This window comes from Heterodontus francisci, unplaced genomic scaffold (genome assembly GCF_036365525.1).
Source record: "Heterodontus francisci isolate sHetFra1 unplaced genomic scaffold, sHetFra1.hap1 HAP1_SCAFFOLD_43, whole genome shotgun sequence".
Taxonomy (NCBI): domain Eukaryota; kingdom Metazoa; phylum Chordata; class Chondrichthyes; order Heterodontiformes; family Heterodontidae; genus Heterodontus; species Heterodontus francisci.
This window is the reverse complement of record NW_027141852.1, coordinates 2,611,257-2,630,661: the sequence shown is the minus strand read 5'-3', so window position 1 is coordinate 2,630,661 and position 19,405 is coordinate 2,611,257. Positions and strand designations below refer to the sequence as shown.

The window sequence follows — 19,405 nt, the reverse complement described above, 5'->3', positions numbered from 1 at the left end:
CATTCTAAAATCAAAAGACCTTTTGTTTATTTCTCCTTTCTTTTCATTTCTCCTCTATTCTTCTCAATCACTCCCTTCAACAGTCCTATTCAGATCAAGGTGGAATGTGAATAGTGTCACAACTCACCTGACACTATTATTACCCTTCTCTTCTCTTGTCTCCTTCAATGGGAAAGTTTTATTCACCAGTCTGTTGCTGTTTTACACTCTTGCCATACCATCTGGTATTGCATCCATCTGAATTCTGTGCTTTCATGGCCTTATATTTCTTTTCCACTTCTGTATGATTTGTTTGCTTCAGTTCCATTCAACCAGGCTGGACCACAGGGAAGCTTGGAACCTTTGCCTTGGACGGGTCCACGTTGATCCATGACATTCAGAATCACCTCCTTGAAATAACTCCATAGTACAACTGCAGTAACCACACAGCATCTGCTTCAAACACTCCTCCACATTTTATCTGTTCTGACCTTCAACACCTCCAGCTCTTTTGTTTAAGAGGACCCATCAGGTGTGTATAGGCTCCTTCTATTCTGAAAGCTGTAGCACTGGTTCAGGGAATTCAGCCCTGTTTCTCTACTCGAAAGGATCAGCCATGCTTGATCTGCCTCGTATTTTGCTTTTATTGCAACGTTACAAGACCTCCAATCCTCTGGCACCACACCTGTATTCAGTGAGGGATTGGAAAATGATAGTCAGATCTTCCACTATTTCTTCCCTGGCTTCTTTCAACAGCCTGGGGTACATTTCATCTGGTCCTGGTGATTTATCCACATTCAAGGATGCTCATCCCATTAAGACTTCCTCTCTCCTTAAGTTATCACGTCCAATACTTCACACTCCTACTCCTTAATAACAATATCTGCATCACCCTCTCATTCGGGAAGACAGTAAAGTATTCATGAAGGATATTGGCAACATATTCCACCCCGATGCAAAGGTTACATTTTTGATCTTTTCTGTGCCCTGCTGTTTGCTTCGTTGCCTCGAACTCTAATGTTTTCATGCAACATCTTTGGGTCCATTGTTATTTTGTTTTCCCATGTTCTTTCCTGCTTTTTCTTTGCTTTTTACCGCTGCTCCCAAACGCCTCCAGTTCAGTCAAAACACAACTTGTCAGAAGTGGGATTCGAACCCACTCCTCCAATGGAGACTGCGACCTGAACGCAGCGCCTTAGACCGCTCGGCCATCCTGACTGCCGGTGATATGCCATTAATGCTAAGGAAATTATTCATTCTTTGTGAAAGTATTTGTGAGATTGTGGAAATGGCTGGAAGAGGAAAGACCGGCGGGAAAGCTCGGGCCAAGGCCAAGTCTCGCTCCTCCCGGGCTGGACTGCAGTTCCCGGTGGGCAGTGTTCACAGGCTCCTGAGAAAGGGTAACTATGCTGAGCGTGTGGGTGCCGGAGCCCCGGTCGATCTGGCTGCTGTGCTCGAGTATCTGACCGCTGAAATCCTCGAGCTGGCCGGTAACGCGGCCCGGGACAACAAGAAGACCCGCATCATTCCCAGACACCTGCAGCTGGCCGTCCGCAACGACGAGGAGCTCAACAAGCTGCTGGGAGGGGTGACTATCGCTCATGGCGGGGTGCTGCCTAATATGCAGGCCGTGCTGCTGCCCAAGAAAACCAGCACTCAAGAGCTCCCAGAAAAAGTAAAGCGGCCAAAATGTCATCTAATAAACCAAAGGCTCTTTTCAGAGCCACTCACAGTCTCTGTGAAAGGACTGGTTACTGTCAGGAAGGAGTCAGAGATGGAGTTATTGTCACAGTGGATTGACCTGTTTCACATCTGTCCAGGTGTGTTTTCAGTTCCCTCTCTGGAGTTTGCTCTGTTTCTCTGCTCACACATCTTCCCCTCTAGTTAAGTGAAGAACTGAACTACCGGGTGTCAGAATCAACAATTTAATCAATCCCGCTGCCTTCGATTTGATAAATCCCGAGATTATCCCGGGACATTAACGGGAACTGGTTCGGAGCTGATGAATTAATTTAATAATGGAAGTGTCCGGGTTAATTCTCTGTTTTTCATTTGGACAGTTTGAATTGTGTCTTTTTTTTCTCTCTGGTGATCTGAGCGCCGCTTCTCAATGAGAATCTGCTCCCAGAACAGAGTAAATGCAGGAAGAAAGAGGCCATTCTCGGGCTGTGTGTTTCTCTCCTAACCTGATCTGTTTAGGCCGCACTGTTCCCAGAGGACGGAATCAGTGAGAGTTGTTCACACACAGGAGCTGAGTCCATTGCAGCGCTTTAATATGTGCCTTCCCCCCGGCCCTCCCTATTCTCCGGACACAGAGCTGTCTGTTTCATCCGACAGCGGGATAGAGTCGGGGATTCTCTCCCCGCAGTGTCAGGGCCTGCAACCCCGGGGAACTGGCGGTTTCAGTCAGAGTGACCGAGCTGCCTTACATATCCTGTGTACTAATCTCCAATGGATTCAAATATTAGTGAACTTATTGGGTAATGTTTGTAAATAACCCTCATGTGAACGGACCCGGCTCCATTAATGCCTTCCAAATAAAACTGGGATCCATTTCTTTTCCCCAAATGCCAGCTAACGGATCCCAGGAGCGGGGTTGAGATTGTGCTGAGCAGCAATGAGTCTCCGGTAATGCTGCTTTCTAAATTCCAGATCAGCTCTCAGTCCTACAGGCCTTTCGGGAAAGTGATGTGACAAAACAGAAACCATGTGGCCGCCCCTCCAATCTAATGTGTTTGATGATGAACAGAGATGGCAGCTCTTTCCTTTGCTGATTTGGTGGCTCTGAAAAGAGCCCTTGTTACACTTGTTACTGAAGCTGGGTTTTAGGTGCGTTCCCCGCGGATGCGGCGGGCCAGCTGGATGTCTTTGGCCATGATGGACCGGGATCATTCTGGTGAATCTGCTAATTTTCCGGCAGAAGCATCAGTCGCTGTTTGAACTGTTTAAAGTCAGGGGTGTATTAGCAGCCAGAAAGTGAAGGGCAGTTCATTGCTCCCTGCAGCATTATCCGCCTCTTTCAGGAGAAAGGATCAGAAACCGCTCGTTTCTTTCAGTCCCCGAGAAGCCTGTGAGAAGCGGTTAGTCGCTAATTTGTTCCTTTTACAGAGTGGAAGCTGATATTTGTCCCGTTTTAAATTGCTGAACTGGACCTTCCTCCCGCCGCTTACAGTTAACAGATTGACAAATGAAAACGATTCCTAAAATCGCGTCAGGATTTTGTGACGGTAAATACAGTAAAACAGAACATAAAATGAGAGGTTTTAAAATTGTTGCCTGAAAATTGAAATTTTCCATCACTTCAATTCCTTCCTGCTCTGGAATTGCCAGGCTTTTTCCAATTGGAAAATATAAGCCAATGAGAACTTCTATTTACTTATATGTGATTCTCCTATTGGTTAAGAATTGGATTGAGAAGCGGGTGACCAATCAGAGACAGAGTCAAACTGCGGGGATTCCAGGCCCCCAGTAACTGAGCTGAAACTGTTCAGGTTGACAAACCCCGGCAGTAGCTTCACACATTGGACACTTCACACTGAGTCATTCAAGGGCTGGTGTGAGAGAAGCTTCAGATCCTGTCATTACTCTCTGACTCATTATTCATCTCGAACCAAACAATTAGTAAATGTGAAGCAGTGAAGAGACTTTTCATTCTCACTGCAGAATGTGTCATCTGGGGAAATAAGGAACTATTATTTTCGGAGATTCCAGGTACGTTCCTCCCTGAACAAATCCATTCCTAACATTCCCGATCACAGCCTATCCCAGCTCCTGTTGTCACCCGACTCCAGCTGAATTGGAGAAACTCATGTGTTGGGGTTTGAGTTGTGAGGTGGGGTTTCTCCGCCAGTGTTACTGTCTTACAAACTCTCCCCCTGAATTTGTGAACTGAGACTGCACCGAACACATCCCCAGTTAGAGTGAGGGCCGGACATCCCTTTGTTTTATGACAGAGAGTGGGGAAAGGGCTGGGTGGAGGGGAGTCACCAGGGATCCTGGATTTACTCCAAATCATTTCCATGTGGAATCTGCAGGCGGGGCCTGGACAGGGATCATTTGATCAGGGGATCAGCTCTTTCCTGAGAGATGTGGGTGGCTCTGAGAAGAGCCTTTGTGTTCAGATGTTTACAAGTTTCCCGCGCTTTCACTTCTTTCCAGACCCTGCTTTCTGAGACTTCGCTGCTTTCGGCTTGACCTTGCTCTTCCATGTCTGCACTTTCTTCAGCGCCTTTCCGCCCGCCGCACTCTTGCCTTTTTTGACCTTCTTCGCAGGAGACTTTTTCTGAAGCGCTGCTTTCTTCACAGCCTTATTTGGCGTTGCCGCCGCCTTGCTGCTCGTTTTCTTGGCTGTTACTTTCTTTGTTGTCACTTTCTTGTCTGCTGGTTTCTTCACTAAAGATTTCTTGTCTGCTGGTTTCTTCACTGAAGATTTCTTGTCTGCTGGTTTCTTCACTAAAGATTTCTTGGCTGCTGGTTTCTTCACCTTCTTTCCCACTTTTCCCTGGGTTTTCCTTCTTGCTGGTTTTGAAGGAGCCGGACGCTCCCTGTCCCTTGCTCTGCACCAGGGAGCCTTTGTTCACATTCCTCTTGATACTTTGCTTGATCTGGGTCTTGAGCTTCTCCTGAGCGGTGGCAGACCTGCAAGGAATCAACTACCAGCTAGCGTATAAAGCGAGACCAAGGCTCAGGGCCTTCAGTTACCTGGAGGGGAGTCGGAGAGGCAGCGGATCCTGTGAGGAACCACAATCCAGGAAGGATGAGAAGGTCATTGTCAGGGTACAGAGGAGATTAAGTTAAAGATTTACCAGTTTATAAGCAAGCGCAGAGCCAAGGAACGGTGCTGGGGCAGATCAAATAATAGGAAGCTGTGATCAGTTGGAAGGCAAGAGTGATTAAATGACAGAAGAGATGATGGTGCAAGGCAAAAGTCAGGGAAAGAATAAGTAACATTTCGTAAGCACAGATACCAGGAGTGGGGTTTGAACCCACGCAGACACATGTCTATTGGATCTTAAGTCCAACGCCTTAACCACTCGGCCATCCTGGTACATCAACCCATCACTGAAAATGAAATTTAATGTGATCCGGGTGCCATCTGGCCTTTTCCAATATAAAGTTCTGACTCCTCTCCCATGCTAAATTGGACCCTTCATTATTTATGAACCTCAATCGGATCACCCTCAGTCTAGGTTTCTCTAAGGTGTAGGGTCCCAACTCTTTTAGTCTAACTTGATAACCAAGATGTCTTATACTGGGAATTTGTCGAATGTCTCTCCTCTGTACCCTTTCCAAAGCCTCAATATCACCCATCATGTGAGGAGACCAAGACTGGATACAATATTCCAAGTGAGTCCTGACCAAGGTTTCATAAAAGGACAAATTCGGGACATCTCAGATACTGAAGGAGTCCGTGTCCAGAAGCAGCAAGACCTGGACAACATTCAGACTTGGGCTGCTAAGTGGCAAGTAACATTCACACCACATAAGTACCAGGCAATGACCATCTCCAACAAGAGAGAATGTAACCATCCCCCTTTGACGATCAACAGCATTACCATCGCTGAATCCCACCCACCCCCCCCCCCCCCCCACCATCAACATCCTGGGGGTTACCATTGACAAAAGCTTAACTGGACCATTTATATACATACTCTGGCTACAAGAGTAAATCAGATAGTGGGAATTCTGTGATGAGTAACTCAGCTCAAGGCACGTGGTGAAATGCTCATTAGGAGAGCTGGAGAAATGGACTGGTCAGGTGGGCAGAAAAGTGGCAAATGGAACTCAACTTGGAGAAGTGTGAGGTGATGCCTTTGGTGAGGTCAAACACAGCAAAGGAATACACAATTAATGGGTGAATGCTGAGAGGTGTAGAGGAAGTGAGGGACCTTGAAGTGAATGTCCACAAATCCCTGAAAGTAGCAGGACAGGTTGATAAGTTGGTTGAGAAGGCTTATGGAATCCTTTCCTTTATTAGCCGATGTATAGAATATAAGAGCAGGGAGGTTATGCTGGAACAGTGTCAATCATTAGTTAGGCCACAACTTGAGTTCTGTGTGCAGTTCTCGTCACCTCATTCCAGAAAGGATGTAATTGCACTGGAGAGGTTACAGAGGAGATTTACGAGGATGTTGCCAGCTCTGGAAAAATGCAGCGATGAGGAAAGATTGGATCAGCTGGGGTTGAATAGAGGAGGCTGAGGGGAGATTTGATTGAAATGTACAAAATTGTGAGGGGTCTGGATAGAATGGATGGGAAGGGTCTATTTACCTTAGTAGGGAGGTCAATGACGAGGGGGCATAGATTTAAAGTGATGTGTTGAACAATTAGAGGGGAGATGAGGAAAGGTTTTTTCACCCAGAGGGCTGTGGGAGTCTGGAACTCACTGCCTGGAAGGGTAGCTGAGGCAGAAACCCTCAACTCATTTAAAAGGAGTCTGGATGTGCACCTCAAGTACCTGAACATGCAGGGCTACGGTCCAAATGCTGGGCAATGGGATTCAGCTGGGTGGCTCGTTTTTTGGACTGCCTGTGCTGTAAACTTTCTATGTTCTATGATTCTATGCAGACACAATGGGCCGAATGGCCTCCTTCTGTACTGCAATAATTTTGTGATTTTTGACTCTCCAAAACTTGTCAACCATCTACAAGGCACAAACCAGGATGAGTGCAGCACCAACAATACTCTAGAAACTCGACACTGTCCAGGACAAAGCAGCCGCCTTGATTGTCACCCCATTCACCACCTTAAACATTCACTCCCTTCATCACTGACGCACAGTGGCAGTAGTGTGTACCATCTACCAGATGCACTGCTGCAACTCACCAAGGCTCCGCAGACAGCACCTTCCAAACCGAAGACCTCCACCACCTTGAAGGACAAGGGCTGCAGATGCATGGAAACACCACCATGTGCAAGCTCCCCTCCAAGTCACACACCATCTGATCTGCAAATATATCGCTGTTCATGCACTGATGCTGGGTCAAAATTCTGGATCTCCCTTCCTAACAGCACTGTGGGTGTACCTACACCACATGGAGTGCAGCAATTCAAGAAGGGAGCTCACCGCCACCTTGTCAAAGACAATTAGGGATGGGTAACAAATTCTGGACTTGTCAGTGTCGCTCACATTCCATGAAAGAATATGCCTCATCTTATACTCAATTATCCTCTGAATGCAGCCCAACCCTCTATTTGCTCCAACTATCACTTCACATCATTGCTGCTGTAACTTTCGAGATCTGTGCACGAGAACATCCAGATCTCTGCTCAAAATTATTTTCTTTTTTCCACCTACTTTAATGTTTTTCCCTGAAGGGTGCATGAATGTTGAACAGTCGCCCTGTCCACATGAATAACACTGCACTTACCCAAATTAAACATCATTTACCAGTCATGAACCCAATCTCCCAACACATTAAGATCAGCCTGAAACAGTCGAGTATCGTCTACAGTCTAAACACTCGCACAGATCTTCAAATCATCTGTAAATTTACAGATGGTGCCCCCTACACCTACATCCAGATCATTAATAAAAATAGTAAAGAGCAACAGTCCCAACACCGATCCCTGTGGGACACCACTGGTAACTGGTCTCCAAACAGATCCAGATCCATCTGTAACTACTTTCTGCCTACGTCTGCCAGTCAGTTCCCAATCCAGATCAATATATTACCACTGATACCAGGGACTTTAATCTTATAGAGAAGCCTCTTGTGTGGAACCTTATCAAAATCTTTTAGCTGAGATCTGTTAATTGAACACAGGCCGGGGATGAGGCCTAGGCCTGTCCTGCTTTGTGTGTGGGTCTCAGGACCACACAAGGTGAGATCAGCTCACTGAGCACAGGCCCATCCTGCTCTATATGGTGCTCAGTACCTCACCAAATGAGAATAACTAACACACCACAGGCCATGGAGCCTCGGCCCATCCTTCCCTGATTGCGGTTCAGTGCCAACCAGGTCAGATCAGCTAATTCAGCACAGGCCGGAGATGGAAGCTGGATCTTTCCTGCTCTGGGGACTCCGTACCATACCAGGTGCGATGAAGTAAAATACCACAGGCCGGGGATGGAGCCTGAGATTTCCCTGTTCTGTGTGGGGCTCTGTACAACAACGTGTGAGAAGAACTATCATCCCTCAGGCTGAGGAAGGAGCCTGGGCCCATTCTGTTCTGTGTGGCTCCTACCACACTGAGTGGGATCAGTTAACACAACACAGGCCATGAATACAACCAGGCCCTTTCCTGCACCGTGTGGCTCAATATCACACCAGGTGGCATCAGCTAACACAGCACAGGCTGGGGCTGGGGCTGGAGCCTGGGCCCGCCCTGCTCTGTGGGCTCAGTAACAACCCGTAAGATGAACTTTTTTCAAAAGACTTCAGTGTATTTATCTCTGTCCAACACTCTGAGGCAGCTTTCTGCGTTTATAAAGAGTGTAATTTATTGACTGGTCTCTTGGATCAAACAGGGTAACAGACAGAGGTCTGTGTGCAGAGGGTTTGGGGGTGAGCTCTGATTCCTAACCCTTTCTGGATTGTGAGGAATAAAGAATGAATGAGAGAGATAGAATGTGGGAGAAGGGATGATGGAAGAATTTGTCCGTGAACCTGATTAAAAGTGGCTCAAACGCAAGATAATATTAAGATATCAAGAGCAGAACATTAACATAATCTGAGTTCCGCGATCTGGTCGGGTCCCATTCCCCTGAAGTGAGGAATGAACGGGTGGGGAAATTCCGCCTGGAGTTATATTTGTCTCCAATGAAGATGAGTTCACAGTGAGGCTGGAACAGCTCAGTTGGGAGAACACTAGATTGAAGAACCAGGATACAATCCCTGGTTTCATCAGTTTTAATTTGGTGTCTCCTTCATTTTAACTAGAGAGAATCAGAGGGGAGATTTTCCACTCTTGACCCCATGGGCTGAATTTTAAACTAACGGTGCGGCTCTCGGCAGAGGCACCTGAAGTGGGTGTCGTCACCACACGAGTGAAATGTGGCCCACCGACCCCGATCACGGAGCAGCCGACCAATTAATGAAGGGGAGGCGTGGGGCCCATGTAAACAAGGACCAGAGGTAGGGAACGAGGCACCGATGGCACCGACATCTGACACAACGGCAGGTGCTGGCACCATATTGAAAGGGCTGCCAGACCTGCATTCACTGCTGCCTGGTTTAAAGGAGTGTCTTCCTGAGAGCCCTCTGCTGCCCCAGGTCCCGTTCTGTTGCCTCTGCTGCCCCAGGACCCATTCTGCTGCCTCTGCTGTCCCAGAACCCGTTCTGCTGCCTCTGCTGTCCCAGAACCCGTTCTGCTGCCTCTGCTGCCCCAGGTCCCGTTCTGCTGTCCCAGGACCCGTTCTGCTGCCCCAAGACCCGTTCTGCTGCCTCTGATGCCCCAGGACCCGTTCTGCTGCCTCTGCTGCTCCAGGACCCGTTCTGCTACATCTGCTGCCCCAGGATCCGTTCTGCTGCCCCAAGACCCGTTCTGCTGCCTCTGATGCCCCAGGACCCGTTCTGCTGACCCAGGACCTGTTCTGCTGCCTCTGCTGCTCCAGGACCCGTTCTGCTGCCCCAGGACCCGTTCTGCTGCCTCTGATGCCCCAGGACCCGTTCTGCTGCCCCAGGACCCGTTCTGCTGCCTCTGCTGCTCCAGGACCCTTTCTGCTGCCCCAGGACCCGTTCTGCTGCCTCTGCTGCCCCATGACCCGTTCTGCTGCCTCTGATGCCCCAGGACCCGTTCTGCTGCCCCAGGACCCGTTCTGCTGCCTCTGCTGCTCCAGGACCCGTTCTGCTGCCCCAGGACCCGTTCTGCTGCCTCTGCTGCCCCAGACCAATTCTGCTGCATCAGCTGCCCCAGGACCTGTTCAGCTGCCTCCATTGCCCCATGACCTGTTCTGCTGCCTCTGCTGCCCCACGACCTGTTCTGCTGCCTCTGCTGCCCCAGGACCTGTTCTGCTGCATCTGCTGCCCCAGGACCTGTTCTGCTGCCACTGCTGCCCCAGGACCTGTTCTGCTGCCTCTGCTGCCTGATAGGTAAGGAGCTGAATGCGAGCCTGCAGTGACCATGGTCCAATGGTTTCGCGATGCCTTCCTGCAGGTTCGCCTCCAGGTGACAACAGATAGGTGGAAGATCCTCTTCCCCAGGGATGGGAGGTGGAGACCTGTCCACCTGACCAAGCAAAGCTGCTTTGAGATAGTAGGTGAAGTCTGCGGCCGTGGGGTCTCCCCCAAGACATGGATCCAGTGCACGAAGTGGGTCAATGACCGGATCCAGGCTGCTCAGGCGCAAACTCAAAACACTTTGGACCCTTTGGACATTGCGCATGGCAGAGTGAGAGGGAGTGTTTGGTGGAAAGGGAGTGACCACCCAGTCATTTGTATTGGGGAAGGGCAGCAGGACATGCTGCCTGAGGCTTGGCTGCATCTCGGTGGGAGGTGCACATCAGTCATTGTATAAACTCACACAGTCCCTCGAGAGGGGCCACATGCAGGAGGAATATGTGTGTCCACATCATGGACTGCTGGACTATCACCATCAGAGATATTGGGCTTGTCCCCGCTGGGAGACTAACTTTGTTGATCATAGGGGCTGCAGGAGAAGACATCCCACAATCGGAAAGAGCATGTCAAGACTGGCAGTGGATGCCTTATCTCCATGTCCTCATCCCGATGGAGGAGGAGGTCATGGAACAGGCAGGGCAGCAAAGTAGCTGCTCCATAGCTGATGGAGAGACAGGGACACCTACCTAAGAGAGTGAGTGAACATCTCCTGGGGCACAAGGGAGCATCCGCTGCAAAGGAGCCATACTGCTCATCTGTTCACCACTGCATCAATGGAGCTGCACAGTAGGGGTGGTTGGAATGTCACGATGGGCAGACCCTAACCCTTCAATGTCCCTGTTTTCACATGCAGGCTAGGATGAACGACAAGAGCGAAGAGCTGGAGAGACTGTGGGACAGCCAGACACCTCTGAGGAGGAGGAGGGAGCCTCAGATGATGCACCATCACCTCATTCCCCTGCACCCTCCACCAGCACAGAAACCCTCACTCGGTGGGTATCCACTTGATGTTAGATTTGGGCACACAAGCTGGTGAGCACGTCACAGACAGGCCCGGGCAGCTGACGGAGGCTGTGACAGCCGAGGCCAATGGCAGTTGGAAGTCTGTGGGAGGCCAGGCCCATGCTGAGTCCCAGGCTGATGATGTGCCTCTGGTGTCACCAGCAACACGGGAAATACTGCAGCTGCAGCAAGAGGTCAGGCAACATCTGGCAGAGTTGCCGGAGGTTATGTGTACCCAAGTTCGGATGATGGAGGAGTCCATCCAGGCCTTGCATGCTGTACTGTCTCTGATGGGGGTGTGTCTGGCTTCCTTCCTTGAGAGATTGGTGACTCTGATGGAGAGCCAGATCCAGCCGACCAATCAGTGGCTGCCGGAGATGCGCGCAGACTTGCACTCCATCGCTTTGTCCATGAGATCCATCCAGCGGTGACAAGGTGAGAGGGGGGACGAGGCACCTGAACTCTTCACCATGTCCACGTCCCTCTCAGGTCAGCAGCGAGTTACAAGTGTGTCTTATAAGGGGGAGGAGAAGCTGTCTGCTACATCTGGGGTCTCCTCTCAGGGTGCTCCTGGTGTGGACAGTAGCTCCAAAGCCCCTCTGCCAGTCACACAAGTGATGCCAGTGCCTGCCTCCATCATCCTCGATGACAGAGGGGTGTCCCTGTACCTGTGCAGGAGGCCCTCAGTGTGCCGGGGCCCTCCAGGCCTCAGGCAGCAAGAGGACGGCCACCAATGTCATTCCAAGCCATGGGGCAGCAAGGTCAGCAGCCTGTCTCCATCTCAGCTGACAGAGCAGGGGGAGCACCACGTAGGAGCACCCGGAAAAGATTTAAGAAGAGCACCTAGATTCACTGAGGGGTTCACGGGTGAATGTACATTCCAGATGGATAGGGTTGTGTTTGGTGTCACACGGAATAAAGAAATGATGTTCTCTCACTATGTCTCCTTCTTATTGTTGATACCCTTTGGGACTTCATTTAAACCCTTCCTCCCAAGGGGCTGGAAGTGAGGGACCAAGCCCTGAGTTTACATAGCTTCGGCCTTGTCACTGTGCGATGTGTACCTGGACGCTGCAGAACAGAAGGAAGGAGATGACAACAGGGCTGCTTAAAGCTAAGACTTTATTGCTGTGGTTCCAGAAGGTGGTAAGGCTCAAAGGAAACTTGAATGTATAAGGGTGTCTCATGTCTCCCTTGTGTGTATCTCATGGCCCCTTTCCTGCTGTGCCTGAGGTTCTTCATCTGGCACTGCTTGGGCAGCATCCTCCTCCACATCCTCATCATCAGAGGAGACACCACACTCCACGATATCCTCACTAGTCAACACCTCACCGCTCTGTAATGCCAGATTGTGCTGTGCACAGCAAACCACCACGATATGCGAGACCCTCGCCGGGACATACTGAAGGGCTCCACTGGATCGATCTAGGCACCTGAATCTCATCTTCAGGAGACCAATGGCCTCCTTGATGGTCGCTCGGGTTGACCCGCAGCAGGTGTTGTACCTCTCCTCTGCATCCGTGCGTGGGTTCCTCACAGACGTCAGTAGTCATGTCCTCAGTGGGTAGCCCTTGTCTCCAAGGATCCATCTCTGAAAGCGGATGGGGCCGCGGAAAGGTTCTGGCACCTGGGAGTGCCTTGGTATGCAGGCGTTGTGGCTGCTTCCCGGGATTTGTGCACACACCTATGGGATCCATTTGCAGTGGTCGCAGACCAATTGCACACTGAGCAAGTGGAAGCCCTTCCTGTTGAAGGCTGCTGGCTGGTCTGCAGGAGCTTTGATGGTCACATGGGTGCAGTCAATGACACCCTACACCTGGTGGAATCCAGCGATGGCCCCGAATCCTGTAGCTCTCTCAGCTTGACTGTTTGGATCAATGTGCACATAGTCACCGGCCCTCCTGAACAGGACATTGGTGACCTCCTTGATGCACTGATTCACTACAGACTGTGAGATTCCACACATATCTCCAGTGGATCCCCGCAATGATCTGGTGGTGAAGAAGTTCAGTGGCACGGTGACCTTCAGTGACACTGGCATCAGGTGACCACCAAGTCGCATGGGGCAAAGCTGCATCATGGCAGAGAGATCAGTGACGACCTCCGTGGAGAGGTGCAGTCTGCGGAGACACTGTCACTCGGACATCTGGTGGTAGTTGAACCTCGGCTGACGTGTTCCTCTGCCTCCTTCTCCAGCCTCCTGTTCGAGGCTGGCCTTCCTGTGGGCCCCCAAGCTGCTGTGGTGCCCCTGCTGGTGCCTGCGCCTCCCTCCCTTCCTCTCTACTCCTCCTCCTCCTCCTCAATGGGGGCCTCGAATCCAATGAGAGCCTCGAATGAGGCCCATGACAGGTTGCCCCTCCCTGAGTGCAAGTCCTTCACAGTAAACAACACCCAGCCACATTTACCTCACTTGTCACCCTCAATGAAGTGGCACTGCCCCAATGGCACCCTGGTGTTGTTCCCTCTGCAGAGCTGGCACATTGTCCCCCACTCCTGACAGTGTTTCCCGATGCCCTTTCCCCATCCACGCTTGCTGCCAAGTTTTGCTGCCTCACCCGATAGCTTCCCAGTGAAGACAACACTCAGCTCCCACCTCCCAGTCACCTCCTTTAACCAGGCGAGGCTCTGAAGCCCCGTGGTTCCCGTGTGCTATTAGTTCAATTGGATCCAGTGAATAAAATTGCTGACAATTGGACTCATAAATACTTTAAATGCCTTCTTGCCATGTGGATGTGCGAAGTCTGCCCTCCATGTCAGCCGCCGACTGAAAAATCCGGTCCAACGTCTTCCATCCCTATTTTATACACTCCCCCTCCCCCTCCCCGGCCTCCATTCCCGTCTCCAACGGTCCCTTAAAATTCTGGCGCATGTCTCTAAGACTAATGGGAGTGAAACCAGATCTGCTCCTTCGACTGAACAGGGAGAGCTGCTCTCTCTGTGTTTAAAGTGAATGAATCTGCTCTTTACCTTGTCTTACTGGAACGTTCACTGTCTGGAGATGTCTGTTTGAAAACGTTTTCCTGTTATATGAATGGAGCAGAGGAGCAGATGTGAGGTACTGTTGAACAGAGAGGTTTGGAAGTGGGTGAAGGGGTGGAGTGACGGTGGGAGTGAGAGGCGCAGTGAGTTGGCCATTCTCAATCGAGTGTCAGGAATGAAGGTCAGAGGAACAGACCAGGCTGGAAACACAGAAAGAGCGAGGAGAAGCTGGTGTGAAAAACAGAGATTAAACAACAGGCTTGTTCATTTGGTTTGGGTCTGGTGTTTAGAATACCCGGAATCTGGGTTCACTTCCCTTCCAACTCAGCGAATTGTATCAACATTATGTTCATAAAACCATGGAATGATACCCAAAGAAGGAGACGATTTGGTCCATTGTGTCAGTGCTGTCTCCTGTAATCTGTACATTTTTCCTTCCAGTATTTATCCCTATCGCTTTTCAAAGTTACTACTGAATCTGCTTTCAAGTCCTGATCAGACAGTGCATTTCAGATCACAACACATCACTGTATAAAAAATCATTCCTCATTTCGCCTCTGGTTCTTTTCTCAATCACCTGATAAATACATCCTCTGGTTACTGACCCTTTTGCCACTGGAAACAATTTCTCCTTATTTAACTTATTGAAAACCTTCTTGATGATGTCACATACTAGACTGCCAGTAAAACTGAAGCCCATGGAATAAAAGGGACAATGACAGCATGCATATGAAGTTTGCAGACTGATAGGAACATAGGAGCAGGAGTAGGCCATTTAGCCCATCGAGCCCACCCTGCCATTCAATATGATGATGACTGATCGTCCACTTCAATGCCTTTTTCCCACACTATCTCCATCTCCCCTATGTCATTTGTATTTAGAAATCTGTCAATCTCTGCTTTAAACATACTCAATGACTGAACTTCCACAGCCCTCTGAGGTAGAGAATTCCAAAGATTCACAACCCACTGAGTAAAGAAATTTCTCCTCATCGCTGTCCTAAGTGGCTTTCCCCTTACGTTGAAATTGTGTCCCCTGGTTCTAGACGCCTCAACCGGGAGAAACATCTTAGCTTCATCTACCTGTCTATCCCTTTAAATATTTTGTAAGTTTCAATGAGATCACCTCTCGTTCTTCAAAACTCTAGAGAATACAGGCCCAGTTTCCCCAATCTCTCTTCATTTGACAGTCCCGCCATCCCGGGAACAAGTCTGGTGAACCTTCGTTGCACTCCTTCGATGGCAATGATATCCTTCCGAAGGTAAGGGGAACAAAACTTCACACAGTATTCCAAAGTGCAGTCCAACCAAGGTTATATACAACTGAAGCAAGACTTCACTACTCCTATACTCAAATCCTCTTGTGATAGAGGCGAACATATCATTCGTCTTCTGAATTGCTTGCTGCACCTGCATGTTAGCTTTCAGTCACTTATTGACAAGGACACCCAGGCCCCTTTGTACGTTCACACTCTTACCATTTAACAAATAATCTGCACATCTGTTTCTCCTACCAAAGTGGATAACCTCACATTTTTACACATTATATTTCATGTGCCACTTTCTTGTCCACTCACTAAGTCTGTCCAAATTCCCTTGAAGCCGCTTTGCATTTTCCTCACAACACACATTCCCACCTAGTTTTGTGTCATCTGCAAACTTGGAAATACTACATTTGGTCCCCGCATCCAAATCATGTGAACAGCTGGGTCACAGTGTGGTGGTGAACAGTTGTATTTCTGTCTGGTTTGCAGTGGGTTCCCCATGGTGCCACATAACTTCAGTTATGTGCAGACACTGGAAAAGCTGGGGTTGTTCTCCTTGGAGCAGAGCAAGTTCAGAACAACTTTGACAGGGTTAGAATCAAGGAATCAAATGGTTACAGTACAGAAGGAGACCATTCAGTCCATCATGTCCATGACAGCTCTTTGCAAGAGCAGATCAGCGAATTCCACTCCTCTGCCCTTTCATTGTAGCCCTGCAAATTTTCTCTATTCAGGTGTTTATCCAATTCCCTTTTGAAAGCCACGATTGAATCTGCCTCCAGCACACTCTCAGGCAGTGTATTCCAGATCCGAACCACTCACTCTGTCCCACACCCCTGGTACCATTGCAGAAAATCTTTTCTGTTCATTTCATCCCTCATAAATAATTGAAATGAAATGTTTATTAGGAAATGCACAACATAAAAAGGAGAGAGAAATAAACGCTGAGTAAAATAGAAGTCAATGTTTGAAAGGTAAAAAGAGCAAAAGATGTAACTTTTATTCTGGATGAATGAGAGGAATATATCACACTTTGGGGATTTTGTAAGAGGATTTCCTGATAAACCTGGGATTTGAGAGGAAGCTGGTTCATGGTTTACAGAACAAATTCAGCCCCTGGGGTGGAGCCAACAGCTGCACCGTCCAATAACAGACAGGCCGGGGACAGTGTCTCAGGCCTTGTGAGCTCAGTCGATGAAAACATGAAACTCTGAATCTCAAGTTTTTGAGTTTGAGCCCACGGTGGGTGTTTTTTATTTCCTTTTTAGGCTGATTTTACAGGCGTTATCCAGCTCTGAATTCCTCGGCAGAGAGTTCAAGGAGTGTTTGAAATGAGATTCAACAGCAGTATGAGAAAGTCTCTCCTTGATTCAGGACTCTTACCTCTCTGCAGCATCTCACTGCTGAAGACTGAACTTTATCTCATTTCATTCTCAGCTCAGGGTCAGTGTGGTTCACTGTGACTTCTGGCTGTCTCCCACTTCACAATCCATCAGTGCTGAGAAATCAATGGGGAATATTACTCACATGTTGTAATGTTTTATAAATACTTGAATGTATTTCACACTGTGTCTAACAGTGTGAATCTCCCCTGGTATATCAGCTCACCAATACTTCAACAGAACATTCACATAATGTGAGCTCTGAGATCTGTTCGAATCCCATTCCCAAGACCTGGAAAGTGGGATTGGGCTGGATCACTCTTTTTCAGCTGGCACAGACACGATTGCTAAATGGTCTCATTCTGTGCCATAAATTTTTTCCATTTTCTATGTTGTATGAAGGGAGGTGTGATTGGGAGGGGCAATTGCACCAGGGTTATATTTTCTACCAAAACAATGACACAAGGGATACTTCACATTTTTATTCATTCATTCATGCGATGTGGGCATCGCTGGCCAGGCCAGCATTTATTGCCCATCCCTAATTGCCCATGAGAAGGTGGTGGGATGGGCTGCATTCTTGAACCACTGTGGTCCATGTGGGGTAGGTACACTCACAGTGCTGTGAGGAAGGGAGTTTCAGGATTTTGACCCAGCGACAGTGAAGGAACGGCGATATAGTTCCCAAGTCAGGATGGTGTGTGGCTTGGAGGGGAACTTGCAGGTGGTGGTATCCCCTGCATTTGCTGCCCTTGCCCTTCTAGGTGGTAGAGGTTGCTGGGTTTGGAAGGTGCTGTCGAAGGAGTCTTGGTGCATTGCTGCAGTGCATCTTGTAGACGGTACACACTGCTGCCACTGTGTGCCGATGGTGGAGGGAGGGAATGTTTGTAGATGGGGTGCCAATCAAGTGGGCTGCTTTGTCCTGGACGGTGTTGAGATTCTTGAGTTGGAATTGCACCCATCCAGGCAAGTGGAGAGTATTCCATCACACTCTTGACTTGTGAATTGCAGATGGTGGACAGGCTTTGGGGAGTCAGGAGTCATGGATGAGTGAGAGGAATATATCACACTTTGGGGCTTTTGTAAGAGGATTTATTGATAAATCTGGGATTTGAGAGGAAGCTGCTTCATGGTTTACAGAACAAATTCAGCCCCTGGGGTGGAGCCAACAGCTGCACTGTAATTACTCGTCTCAGGATTCCAAGCCTCTGACCTGCTCTTGTAGTCACGTTATTTGTGTGGCTCCCCATGGTAACCCCCATGATCTTGATAGTGGGGGATTCAGTGATTGTAATGCTATTGAATGTCAAGGGGAGATAGTTAGATTCTCTCTTGTTGCAGATGGTCATTGCCTGGCACTTGTGTGGTGCGAATGTTCCTTGCCACTTATCATCCCAAGCCTGTGAGACTGAAATAGCTCAGTTGGGAGTGTGTTAGACTGAAGATCCCTGGTTCAATCTGGGGTTTTGGCAGTTCTCCTTTATTCTGCATCGCCCTTTGGTTTTGACTCTTGAGCTGCACAATTTACACTGAAATTATTTCCCCAACTCTGAAGGTTGGATTGGAATAGAGAGATATCAAGGATGGGAAATATTTACATTGTCAGCTTTAGCTTATTCTCTATCTCCTTGTGTCCTTTTCCCCAGTTTTTGAATCTTTCGGGGCCGGGAGAACATTTGATTTGCTGCATTTGTCCCAAACTGAAGCCTTTTCCACATCTCTGGGTGGTTAGACTTGCTCTGTCTGTTTTTGCTGCTCGTGACCATTAACGAGAACAGGCCACGAGTTCAATGTTTATCAGCAAATGGAAGATAACTGGAAAGAATTCTGTGTTACTCCAGACCAGTGACAAAGATGCAATGGATGTTATTCAAAATAAATTCCCTTTGACATTTTATGTAAACTTGTTTGCATCTAAAAGTTGGATTTTAAGTGTTACAAAAATGTGTCAAATTAATGACTGACCATGTGACAGCGCACATGGGGATCAAATCCACAGCCTTGTTGTTATCAACACTGCGTCCTAACCAACTGAACTAAGCGGCCTATAGACAGAGCCAGGTATGGGTTTGAGCTGCACGCTGGGCGGTTTGTGTTTTATTTCTCACACTGGGTGACAGAGCGATTGTGCAAACAATGGACACATCACATCCCTGAAACATTGTGCTGATATAAAACAGTGTGAAATAAGAACTGAGCATGGAAATGGAACGGTACCAGAAATCAGGACTTTAATGTATTGAAGTTGATCTTGAAATTCAACCATTCACTGAACATTCCAATCGATCGAACTCTCTTCTGATATAAAATCCAGGAACTTGAGCTGCTGTAAAACATAACTGAGCCTAACGTGATTTGAACACACAATCTTCTGATTTGTAGTCAGACGCGCTACCATTATGCCACTAGCTCACAAATAAAATGAAGTGTTTCATTCCTGACAGATTTACTTCTTGTTTAGATTCAGTGATTGAAATTAATTCAATCCTCATCTGACCTCCACTCTGTGAAGGCCTGCTACCCGACCTGAACCCGACGAGACCCGCGACCTGTGTCGGGTCCGGGTCGTGTCGGGTCGCTCTTCCGGTTCTGGCTTTCGGGCTCAGGTCAGGTCGGGCCAGGTTCGGGTCGGGCTGGGTCCAGGTCGGGCTGTGTCCGGGTCGGAAACACACAGGAAGTATTACATTTTGCTCTGCTGGGAAGTTGAGTTTAGTAAGTGTCAAAAGTTGAAAAGCCA

The 19,405-nt window shown here is 48.6% G+C and overlaps 2 non-coding genes across 2 annotated transcripts; both read right to left on the bottom strand.

Annotated features, from left to right (window-relative positions):
* Positions 1 to 1,114: 1,114 nt before the first annotated feature.
* On the bottom strand, positions 1,115 to 1,197 carry trnal-cag (transfer RNA leucine (anticodon CAG)). Its single transcript has one exon. It is a non-coding gene; the product is annotated as a tRNA-Leu (tRNA).
* A 3,746-nt stretch (positions 1,198 to 4,943) lies between these two features.
* On the bottom strand, positions 4,944 to 5,026 carry trnal-uaa (transfer RNA leucine (anticodon UAA)). The gene has a single exon. It is a non-coding gene; the product is annotated as a tRNA-Leu (tRNA).
* Positions 5,027 to 19,405: the final 14,379 nt, after the last annotated feature.